Here is a 12,314-nt window from a genome sequence, read left to right as displayed (position 1 = left end):
TGGATGTAGCTGTCAGAGAATAAACGGTTTTGCAATGTGCTTTTTGACCCTTTGGAGGTAGGGCTTTCTCTGGTCAGCAAGAGTCTGCTGTCCTGCAGCTGTGGGGAAGGACATCAAGGTCTCCAGGCTGTGGTTGCAGGGTAAACAGGCTGTTCACTCTGAACAGCATAAGGGTGCTGTAGGCCGATCTCTGAGCTACAGGCCTGGGAAAGGGGCTGGTCATAAGTACCTCCTTTCACTCAGCTCCTCCACACTTGGGATCTTCTTTTCCTGGAAGGCCCTTAAAGCTAACCTGCTCTTACCAGCTCCTTTGCCCCCGTCCCTCATTTCCTAAGTCAAAAAGTCTTTTCTGAGACTTAGGAGAAGGCTTAGCAAAGCCACCTTTAGTCTGATGTGGGAGTGTTTGATGACAGACTGGTCTGCAGAAGGGATTCTGTGTATGGGGTGAAAGGAAACAAAAGGCATCACATGCGTCGCTCACAGAAGAGGGTGGTGATCTTCCCCTGCAGCCCCTAACCTCGCCTGCACCACATCCACACTCACGGGCATTCTTGGTCCCCCTGACCGACTGTGCCATTGGGGTACAGGCGGATTGGTCCATGCCAAAAGCTGCTGAAGACAGTAGTTTAACTCTGCCCTCTTGAGACTCCAAAGCCTATTTCCACTAATTCCTCTGAACCCACTCAGAGGATGGCTACTGAAATTTAATTAAAGGTTTAATTTGATAGGATATTTAACACCTTAATAGAATATTTAATAATATTTCTATTACTTATATTCTAAATGTAACAGGAAGAAGAAAAGATGCACAGGAAGAAAACTGGGGCAATAGTGCTCTGTTCTGTTGTTTAACAGCATACTCTTTTTTATTTTTTTTTAATTTTAGTTTGAAAGTATACAATAGAACAAGTCAGAATAAAGCCAACTAAGATCGTACAGTGAAATTGGTACAGAACTTCACAGCAGGTTACCAGGATAACAGTAATAGGTATCACAGTATGTTTTGTTATCTTTATAATAGGTGTTTTTTCAATCACATATATCAAAATGAGATGAAATATAGAATACTATAGAACTTATCAAAACAGAATATTAAGCAGTGCCATTAATCAGAAAAGAGCAAAACAGTAATAAAAATATTTGCCTTCAAAGAAATGGTAGAAGGAAGTCCCCCTTATTTGCTATGGTCAACCTTCCAGGAGACGCTCAGATTTCTGGTTCCCATTTGCTAATGGGCAGTGTGTGGTTGGGAGGAGGATAGGGGAAGTGGGATATTTGACTATAGGTCATGTAGCAGTAGGTTCACTGTTGCTTAGCAGGGAGGCAGGATGGTGGTTTGTTTTCACAGCGTCCTCAGTTCCACATGGAACTCCCCCTGGAAGGGCTGCAGTTGGCCAGACCACCACCGCTTACCAGGGAGGGTAGGGGCTTGCTTGGCTACCCAGGGTCCTAAGTTCCAACATGGCCCATATCTCAGGAGCTGCTGCTGGTTCTCCCCCTGGAAGGGCTGCAGTCTGCCAGACCACCACCACTTACCAGGGAGGGGAGGTGCTTGCTTGCCTTCCCAGAGTCCCAAGTTCCAACATGGCGTGGATCTCAGGAGACACTAACAGTATACTCTTATGTTGATATTTGAGCTGACTTTTTCCGTGCAATAGGATTTTAATGGTTTTATTTAAATACAAGAGACATAAAATGAAGTTGCACGTGTTTATTGCATATAATTTGACATGCATATAGCTGTGGTACCATCTGCATAGTCAGTAAAAGAAAAAGACATAATCTAGACCTCCAAGTCTACATTCATTCTGTTTGTGTAGATGTCGTCTGCTTGTTAGCAAATCTTGAAGAGCACCATACTGTACTGTTAACTCTTAGTTTGCTTTTGCACAGGAGATCACTAGAACTTTTCCACCTTGCATAACTGAGTTTACACCCACAGAAAATAACCTCTTTCCTCCTTTCCCCTGGCAGTCATGGCTCTAGTCTCTGCTTCTGAGAGCTTATTTTGGACTCTGCATATGCAGAGGGTCATGTAGTATTTGTCTTTCTATGACTGGTGTATTTCACTTAGCATAATGTCCTCCATGTTTTAATGGTTCCTTCATAGATCCAAACTCCTAGGTGCGTTTTTGCAGGTGGCCACAGAGAGGTGTCCAAGAGCAACAGGCCTGCTTTCTCAGGGAGGTTGAAGAACATGGGAAGCGCTCTCAGTCCTCTGCATGCTCTGTGTTGATGGACTCTTGAATGAGATTGCATAAATATCTCCACAGCTTCCATCAGAAACACTGAAGATTGAGAAATCAAATGCTGATCTCTTAGTGCTGCTAAATTCTGATGGCCCTGTAGTTCCCTGGGGATGGCATGGCATGCCCTGGGCTCTGGGGCTAAAGGTGAGGGTCAGCTAGGACAGCTGCAGATTCAGAAAGAACAAATCCCTCAGGATGCAGGGAGACAGAAGAGACTGCCTGTCAACTCTGCTTGCCTTTGGGCCGACAGATCTGCTGCTGCTTCCCAAAGAAACTAACTTCCAAGAAAATCTCCTGATTGGCCTATTGGCTGTGAAGGGTTAAACATAATAAAATATGTTACACATGTGTGTGTGTGTGCATATGTATGAGAGGAAGGAAAAGGCAGGAGACTCCAGGACCTCCTTGCCTCTCCCTTATGTAAGACATGGCCCATAAATACTTTTTAAAAGTCCTTTAAGAAATCAGTTCTTCCTAAGCCCATGGTGTGTGTGTGTGTGTGTGTGTGTGTGTGTGTGTGTGTGTGTGTAAGAACACAGACAGGGAAGAAAGCAAATGGTGACTCCAATATTTAGGTACCAGGAACAGGAAAGGATTATCAAAGCTATAAATGACCTTGGGGAAATGATCAGTTTGGGTTTTGCTAGTGCTGAGCAAAACATCCATGCTGAGGAATCCATCTTCTTCATCACAGGACATGTAGTGGAGCCAAGGTTTCCGCAGACTTGGGGAGAAGAAGATATGACAGTGCAGACCTGGGTCAGCTCCCCTGGGTTACCCCCGGCAGCAGGCAGCTGCTAGTGCACTGCCTGCAGAGGAGGAAGATAACACGCTTTTCTGTTGTTGGACAGAAGCTTGCTTCCAGATTGGCCTCAGGTCAGCCAACAGCCCTCTGCCTGGCCCGCCTGTCCATGGGCCCAGGACCTAACTCCTTTGGTTCATCCACTGCATCATGTTCAATATTGCCGCCTTACATGGAGTTTACATGTATTGTGCGAGGTTGGTGTATGTATATAACACATCTCAATTAGTTTTTCAATCCCTTTCCTCTATTTCTTGTCCCCTTTCCTTTAGCAAAAAAAATTATTTATCTGCTTCCTATGATCTATCTTTTATTTTGCTCTTAATTTATTTGTAGTTTGGGTATCTCATATAGGAGAATCTATGTGATATTTAAGTTTGTGTCTCTGATTCACTGTGTATACCATAGGCAACAGTCCTAAAATTCATATGGAATCAGGAGAAACCCAGAACATCACTGTTTTAGCCTGTGCTTTTCTGGCTGTCTGGGCAGAGTGGTCCACGGCCACCTGCTGCCCATGCTCTGATTTCTTTCTCTTCAGAACCTTTGCCCCTCTTGGAATTTTCTTGTTGTTTTCCTCTTCTCTAGTTCCCCCTTCCCTAGAATTTAAGCTCAATGAAAGAGCAGCTCTATCTGCCTTTCTTATCTGTCTCATTTGCTCCTGGAACACACCCTTCAATGACAGGAACTCGACAGATTCTTGTGGCACGTTGAAGGCAGATATTCTGTTTCTTTGCATCATACATCCAAAGTGCTCTAGACTTAACTTTTAGAGAGAAAGTGGCAGCTACTGAAAACGCAAAGCAACAGAAAAAACACCTGAATAAAAGAGCATGCTTAAAATGGGGCTTGTGCTTTACATTTCTGCTAAAGAGACATAATTAAAGTGTTTTGCTCTTTGCATGGACCTCTGACAGCAAAATTAGCCTAGTGTAGAAAAGTACATAATAGGAAGTAAGAGTGAGCTTTCAAATGTTGCTTATTTCTCTTGAACTGCACAGTTTAGTTTGGATTTATGAGTGACAAGAAGCACATACTTTTTTCCTGAAGTGTTCAAAATTGATAAATGTCAGTTTAAGTGCTTCAGACACACAAAGCCTTAAAGCACACAGTTTATGTAACAAGTGTTTACCAGACACTTCCCTAAGCACTGAGGTGACTAACAAGAGAAAGCCTTTTTTCTCCTTTGCTCGAGGAGCTGTGGGACAGTTAATCTTGATTGTCAACTTGATTAGATTGTGAAATACCTATAAATTTAGTAGCACTCACTTTTAGGTGTGTATTTGCAGGTGTTTTCCAGGATGATTGGCATGTTGGACAGCAAACCAAGGGCAGAAACCTACCTTGAACACAGGTAGTACCAATCAGTAGAGAGGGAGGGCCTGGGCGGAGCAATGGCAGAAGGGGAAGAAAGCCAGCCAACACCTACTCTCTTGTTCTGTTTCTTGGCTGCCAGGAGGAGGGCAGCTTTCCACTTCCATGCCTTCCTGTCATGACATTTATATCTGGGAGCCAGCCAAGCATGGACTGAAACCTCTGAAACTGTGCACCAAAATAAATCTTTCCTCCTTTAAGTTGTCACTCTCATATACTTCATCACAATGAAAAGCTAACACCAGTTCTCAGTCTAGAGGGTAAAAGAGGTTAGCAGAGTCCACACTACACAGCATGACAAGGGGTATCTTCACAGGCTTTGTAAAAGCACAGGGATGTCCTTGGTGGCTGTGAAATAAAGAAAAGCTGAGAAGCCTTTGGTGATCTTTAAAGTTATGCCTACTAGGATTAAAAAAAGCTGGCAGATAAATAAGAAATAGGCAAAAATGGAACTTAGCAATGGACTCCTAGCAAGTCCATCGAGTTAATTATCTACTGATCACTGGAGCATTTTCTGGGTCAGAACCTCCCACCCCCAGGACCTGGGCTCATAGCTCATGTGGTGCCGGGTCCCTGAAGGTGTCCCAGTGCTTCTAGGATTCACCCAACTCACTTTGACACTCTCAGAAGCCATAACTTGCTTTATTTAACTTCACTGGCAGGCAGACATCCTGATCAAACTCTCAGAGGAGACTGAAGTGGAAGAGGGTCTGTCAGGCAACCCCAAGCCACCTCTCACTCCTGGGAATTGACTCCAAATCCTTGGAAAATGCATCCTGTCACTGCCTTCTATTGGAACAGATACCATCCTTTTTCAAAAGTGAGTCATCTCTCTGTGTTCTACATATAATTTCTTGGATTGGGCCCAAGCCCTACTGAGAAGGTGGGATGATTTGATTTGTGACAGCAGAGAAATAGGCTTTCAGTTAGTTTCTGAGCCAGAAGCATCTCATAACTCCCCAATCGATGGTGATGAGAAGTGCAGTCCATGCCAAATGCCCTGTGTCACATTGAGTTAGGGCATCAAACACAAAGAGAATGTTAATAGTCTTTGCACACTAAGAAATTTGCACCTTCCTTGCTCAGGAAAGCGTGAGAGTGAATTTTCCAAATGTTTAGCCTCTTCCTTGTTCCAGCTTCTTTGCTCATGCCTGGCCTTTGGGGCTGGGGATTTAGCTCAGCAGCATAAGCGCCTGCCTGGAAAGCACAAGGTCATGAGTTCGATCCCTAGTACTGGAAAAAAAAATCTGGCCTCTCTCTGGACTCACTCTTCTTGTCACTCTGGTTTTGGTTCAAGCAGTTGCAGGGAGAATGCTGTCATTAGAAGTAGATGTCACAGTTGTTCTCAGGCATAGATTTACTCTCTGGTGGCCTCTGTAGCTCTTCCTAGTAGTACTTGGTCAGAGGTTGTGCAAGGCCACCCGTAACCCTGTAGAGATGTTGTAACCAGTCTGTTCTTTGAGACCTTGTGACACTGCCCCAGTCACAAACCCAGCAGTCAGTACACTCTGCTTTGGTGAAGTCCTTGCATGACCTTTTGGTTATAATGAATCCCATAACCCAGTGGAGTGCCAAGCTCTCACTTTGGCAATGTCAGCTAAAAGCCAATGTATCATACCTACTTAAGACAGAAGGCATGAAAATGCCTGACCCAACAAGGAGACAATGTCAGTGAATCCAGTGAGGATTTAAATACACCACCAATCTTATTAGGAAGAGATTACAGAAATTCATTCATGGCACTAAAGCTTTTTAAATCAATGTTATAGGAAGTAACTTCCATGGATCTTGCCAAAGACAGATATATGGGCTAGAATTTTGTTATTAAGTACCATCTAGGAATGTCCTTATGACTAAAGGGCCCCAGAATATTAAGTATTTTTCTACTTAGAGTGAACTATTATACTTACCTAGATAGAAATGAGGATAACCGCAGCAAAAGAGGAAAGGGAATACAGTACTCTATTTTTTTCACTGCTGAAACAAAATGTCCAATGCCCAAAGTTAATGTAGGAAAGGATTATTTAACTCACAGTTTGTGGAAGTGTCAGTCCATAATCTGTTGGCTCCAAGACAAGGTGGCATGGCAGAGGGGCAACTGCTCATGGCAGCAGAAGTCAGCAAAAGCAGTAAAAGAGAGAAGACAAGCCTCTTTCTGTCCTTTCTATTATACTCAGGCTACCTACCCTAGGGTGAGTGTAGCATTCACTCCTTTTCCTAGTTAGAACTAAGCCAAAACAATCAATGGAATGATGCACTAATCACACAGCCTTAATCCCAGCATCCTTAATTATCCTAGCATTGCACCGTGAAGCAATTACACACTCTAGACCACATGAAGCTTTGTGAGGACACCTAGACACAAGCCATAACATACTTCCTCTGCTGCCAACACATGGTAGCACTAATGTGGGTTTAGTACCAGGAAGTCTACTGATAGGCATGATCTCATGTAATTACTACAGAAAAGCACACAGAGGAGACATCATTATAGTTTACATTTTATAGATGAAACAAGTCAAGCTTTAACGTGGTTCTATAGCCAACCCATAGTCACACAGTTGCTAAATTACAGATCCGCTCCTAACAGGCTTTATGATTCCAAAGACCTTGCTCTCTGACATGATCTTAACAAGAAGCAGCTTTGAGAAGTGCAGGCCTCTGCTCTCATTCCTGCCAGCATTTCCCAGGCTTTGCTGTGACCTCTGCTTGGGACTGGGCACTTGCAGCTCTCCTTTCTCTGCTGATGGATGCATCCTATATGTAACACATGGCCTTTCCTAAAATACAAGCCATGCGCAAAACAAATGCCATCAAACAAATGCCAAACCAAGATAGGATCTTTAATTTCACCCTTAAGAAATTCCTCCTGAAAGAATGATAAATTGCACTGCTTGGTGTAATGCTAAATTTCATCCCTCTAGCTATGCAGTCTCATGAGCCAGGCCACCCTCTCTGTAAAATGTAGTGAGGTTTACTAGAAACTGAGCCCTTGTGGGGATTTCTTTTTACTACTACTTTAGAGCATCTGGTAGCTATTTATTTTTTACCTGTGAGTGACAGAAACCACACTCCTCAGTCGTAGCCTCAGGAGCCAAAAGTTGGCCTTAAATTGGGCCCAAATACTTTTTTTCCAATTTGCTTGGGAACTCACTCAGTTTCCTGTGGCTTCTGGTTTTGTTCTGCCTGCTTTGTGCACATTGAGGTTGACCAGATGCTCCCGAAGGAGCCTCATCCATTTATATTAAATGATTAAGGACTTTCATTCTGTGGCAGACAGTTTTTAACTTTGTCATCCAGAGGTTGGCATGGTAGGTATGAGTGCCTGGTAAAACTGAGAAGGAGAGGGAGAAGAAAGAACATAATGCCTTCTCATAGCATTTATTATGAAATATTGTTATAATTATTCTATTTATTATTAGTTATTAAAGAGTAATTTAAATTGCCTGTACTATAAACTTGTACTAATTTTTAAAAAGATTGTCATTCTCTTACTGTACCTCATTTATAAATTGTCATAATCTGTATGTAAAAGAAAAATCACAGTATCTACAGGGTCCTGTACCATCTGAGATTTCAAGCCCCCACTGAGAAGCTTAGAATACATCCCTCCTCCATGGGGACAATGCTATTATTCCTTCTGCTATTATTTGAGTTTTTTTTGTATGGTTTGCTTTCCAGGGAAGGTGCCTGAAGCAGAAGGACTGGAATCCTTCACTGTTCCCCTTGGGCTTCTAGTGATTTAAGGCGAGGTTAGGAGCCCTGATCCTGAGACCAGACTGCTGCCACTCAGAGGGTCAGGGCTGCTGCTCACTACACTGCTGACGCCTGGCTGTCCCTTAACCTCCTACCATCCCCAATGTGAAGAAAATGAAGATTCCTTTGATGAGGAATAAATTCATGAATATGCAAAGCACTAGGAGCCAGACGGGCCCATAGGAAGAATTATTTTACTACTGGTGTTATGATTTACCAGGCAATGGCAAAACATAGGGGCCTGTCTGAAGGAAAAACTCTTCCTTCATCTGCTGCATAAACATTTATGTTAACTAGTTTTTGCTAAGCATAGCAGGTAGGGAAGGAACCCAATCAAGGCAGGAATGGTACAGTTTAAAGTTGTCCTGCCTTTGACATCAAACATAAGTGTCATGTCCCTGTGGGTGTCTGAAACTGCAGATAGTAGCAAATCCTATAGAGACTGTTACTCTCTGTGTCATACATAAGGTATTAACAATAAGAAATAATAGTAAAATAGAACAATTTAAACAATATACTTAAAAGTCCTGTGCATGTGGTCTCTCTCCAGAAGGAGTTAAGCCAAAGGTTGATATTTGGATTGTAGGTGACTATAGGTAACCAAAATATGGAAGTGAAACCGAGGAAAGGGAGGAACTGTTGTAGTTGTCAATTACACTTCTGGTATGTAACGAGGGAGGAGTCAAGGGCTGTGATGGAGGATAAGGCGTGGAGTCTGCCTAACTTGGGAATGGAGAGAAAGGCTGAGTTGGAGTCAGGAAACCAGTTAGCACATCAGAGTTGGCGACACTCCAGGCTCCAAGGCCCACAGAGCCTGCCTGGATCCACCAACTCTTCCTTTCACGTCTGCTCCAGCAGCGCTCAGGCCCTGAGGAGATCAGCCACTGTGACTAGAGGGAGACGGTACCCAGGACATCACTATCAGATGTTCCCAGTGGACATCCCAAAGGATGCAGCACTTAACTTCCCCTGGGCATCGCTGGCTGTAGAAGGTACAGGTCAGAGTGCTTAGCATGAAGAAGACATGGCACAGACCGACTGAAGCCCCTGGGGTAATCTGGGAATGCTAGAGATGTGTTCTGGGAGGTGCCAATGGGTAAGGGCCTGCCTTCCCAGGTGAAGACGCAGAGTTGCCATCTTTGAATGTTGGTGCCGCCGGTGTGTCCTCATTTGTACTCAAAGAATGGCGATATCTGGACCACTTAGATTATCCAAACAAATGAGCAGTCCATGGTTTTTTCTGTTGACTTTGGTCATTTATAGTAGAGCTTCAATTTCTTCTCTCCTACTCTAAGCATTTCAGAGAGTTAAACTACAAACTTGTTTCTTGGATTCATTCCTCATGTTTTTTAAACTGGGAGTGTGCAGTATCTGATAATTATCTTTTTTGCCCTCTTGGGATATTATTAAGAATTGATCTTTGCATTCTTTCCCTTTTAGCATGCAGTTTCCCACTTAAAATTATTATGTTATTGCATATTTCTTGAGTAAGATTCATTTAAAATCTCTTTAGCCTCTGGGAATATGAGACTTCTTTGGTATTTCTGTATCTTTATATGAACAAGATGTCAATTTCTTGATTTCATTAAATCACTAGGAATGGATGCCTTGTGAGTAATAATGGAGATCTGGTCTTCTTTAAAAAGAAAAGACAGAGAGCTGTGAGAACCAGAAATTATTCCTACACCATTTTCCTTGAGACTTCTAACTTCTTCCATGTTTGATGCTTGCCAGATCTTCTCTCCAAAAATGTGGTTTGTCTAAGAGGACTGGGCTGATGACGTCAGCTTGGGAGATGAAACTACACGGTAGAAGTCAGCTTTTTCCCCCTCTCAATTTCACTGGCAAAAGTATGTGTATTATGTATTAGATATAATAATGTTATGCACAATATATATTATTTCAGGGACAATCCTTCCATTTTGTTAGCTCATATCAAATAGCATGCTGTGTAATAAAATAGTCTATGATATTATATATGTAATATACAGCAAATACTTCACCATATAAATTATTTCTATATACAATATATGTAAATTTACTACCTAGTATATTCACTACAAGTTATGCTGATACATAAGATTGACCTATGGTAGAATTAAAATTTTAATGAACATACATATAATATCTGCTATATAATAAATAAAATGGAAGATTTCTTTTCTGAAAGAAAAAATTCGAACCACTAGGCAGATATTCTAAATGAATTAGTATTTTTTCACTTGCTCTTTAAACAAAGTGTTATAAGCACAAACTTCGGAGATACTCCCAAGTTTCATTTTACATAAGCTGGTCCTGCCACCATCTGGGAACCTGTTCTCCCAGCGTCCTCTCTCCCTCCTCAGCTGTTTCTGCCCCTGGCAGTGTTCCTAGAGGGGATGTGCTGCCCTAGTGAAGCCAAAGCTTTAGGGTGAACCACAACTGCCACAAGTGATGATTCAGATGCAGTCTTTCAAGGTCAGTTTCAAGTTTGCTTTCTGCATGGACACTGCGTCTGGGTGAGGGCCTGCTCCCTTTCACAGTCTTCTGATTGGTTTTATTTTTCCTAGGGAACCTGGGATTGGTGAGTTTTTGAAGAGGAACAAATTAACATCCTGAATACTTTTCCTCACAGTACTCCTTACACTTGTTAATGCAAGAATTACTTTGAGTGAATGGTGGAAGACAATGAAAAAATTTGCTGAGTAAGATCAGTTTTTTAAAAAGTTTCATCAGCAGGCCATCTACACACCACTTTGGTGGGAAAAAGAAAATAAAGAATTCTCTTCTGGGTCTCCTTCAAGCAGACAAGCCACAGTCTAGGAAATAGATCTTGGGAAGTAAAACCCCTTTTCCCTCTCTGAAGCATAAGTATAGAAATCTAGTCTCCTCTTTTACCTTCCTATCCTCTTCTACTTGGTTCTTGTCTTTCTCTGTACTCCGTCCTCCTCTCCTCTTCTTCCCACCCTTAGGTAGCCACACAATTCTAGACTTTCAATTACATTTCAATTTCAGAACAATGGTAAATAAGTTTTTCATTCAAGTAACCAAATGTGACATGGCCCTTACTTATACTAGAAGCTATTTGCTGTTTATCTGAAATTAAATCAAATGAAGCATTTTATTTTTATCTGCTAACTCTGGTACCAATTTTTCAACTTCTTTTCAGTACCTCATAGGCTAAGGAAACACATGAAATTGTATGGAAACTCTTCAGGTTTTGGTCCTATCATCAAAGCTCCAAGCCTACACCATCCTTAAAAGTTTCTAAGATAGAAAGTACACATTTTAAATCAAATTGGGCTGCGAATCAGAGTTCGTCTCTTCTTAACATTAGGGCTGCAGTACTCACACAATGTTGGATATTCTTTCATGCTTAACGAAGAATTGTGGTCGTGCTGGAAAAGAAGCAAGATAGTAGCAACTGTCCTACAGAGCACCCTGTGGTACTCACTGTAGAGAAACAGTAAAAGAAATTGAACAAAGGGACTGTTCCTTTGCCACTGACAGCCCCCAAAGACTTTCTAAATTCACCCACGTAAGAATTCCTGCAAGAGACCGCCTTCAGTTAGGTGGTTAGGTAGTTTGTTTGCTTTTTCTTTTTCTCTTTCCCATTGAATCACAGCCTTGTCTTAAAATGAGAAAAAACAAGGGTAGCTGGTTTTCATATTTATTATGTGGCTTTTAAAAAGACACATGTATTTAGAATGTAAAGTTGAACTTCAGCCATGGAGAGAATAGTATTTAAGTTTGTTGTCCAGCAGAGAGAGCAGAAAGGATACTTCCCTGTTGCCAGATGTTCACAGCACCGAGCTCAGCACTGCTATGAATCAGCTGTGTGATCTTTTAATGTACCCACTGGTATTTCTGATCCATAAAATGCACTTGGCATGAGATCTTGAAGTTTCCTATCCTGATTACAGTCCTTTGACTCCAAAATGATTTAGAAATATTAGAATCAGGCCCCCACTATGAAACTCTCCCTTCCCAGACTCTAGATTTACTGGTCCCCCACCCCCACCCCATCACATTCAGTGTCTTTCCCCTTTGCTCCATGTATTCAACAGCAGGGAAAAGTTCAGTGGAAAACCTTGAAATAGCAACAGCCAAGAAGTCGACCTGGAGCCATGGGACCCTGCAGCTGCCAAATTCTT

General features: G+C 42.2%; 1 long non-coding RNA gene across 1 annotated transcript; it reads left to right on the top strand.

The window, feature by feature from the left end:
• The first annotated feature begins 4,111 nt into the window (after window positions 1–4,111).
• LOC106025724 (uncharacterized) lies at window positions 4,112–10,118 on the top strand. Its single transcript, XR_010042497.1, has 3 exons — window positions 4,112–4,405; window positions 5,088–5,245; window positions 8,107–10,118. It is a non-coding gene; the product is annotated as an uncharacterized LOC106025724 (long non-coding RNA).
• Window positions 10,119–12,314: the final 2,196 nt, after the last annotated feature.

This window comes from Cavia porcellus, unplaced genomic scaffold, assembly GCF_034190915.1.
Source record: "Cavia porcellus strain 051 isolate PalLab524CR breed Dunkin Hartley unplaced genomic scaffold, mCavPor4.1 scaffold_24, whole genome shotgun sequence".
Classification (NCBI taxonomy): Eukaryota; Metazoa; Chordata; class Mammalia; order Rodentia; family Caviidae; genus Cavia; species Cavia porcellus.
Note: the sequence above shows the minus strand (reverse complement) of the source record. Positions and strands in the feature narration are given on the sequence as shown.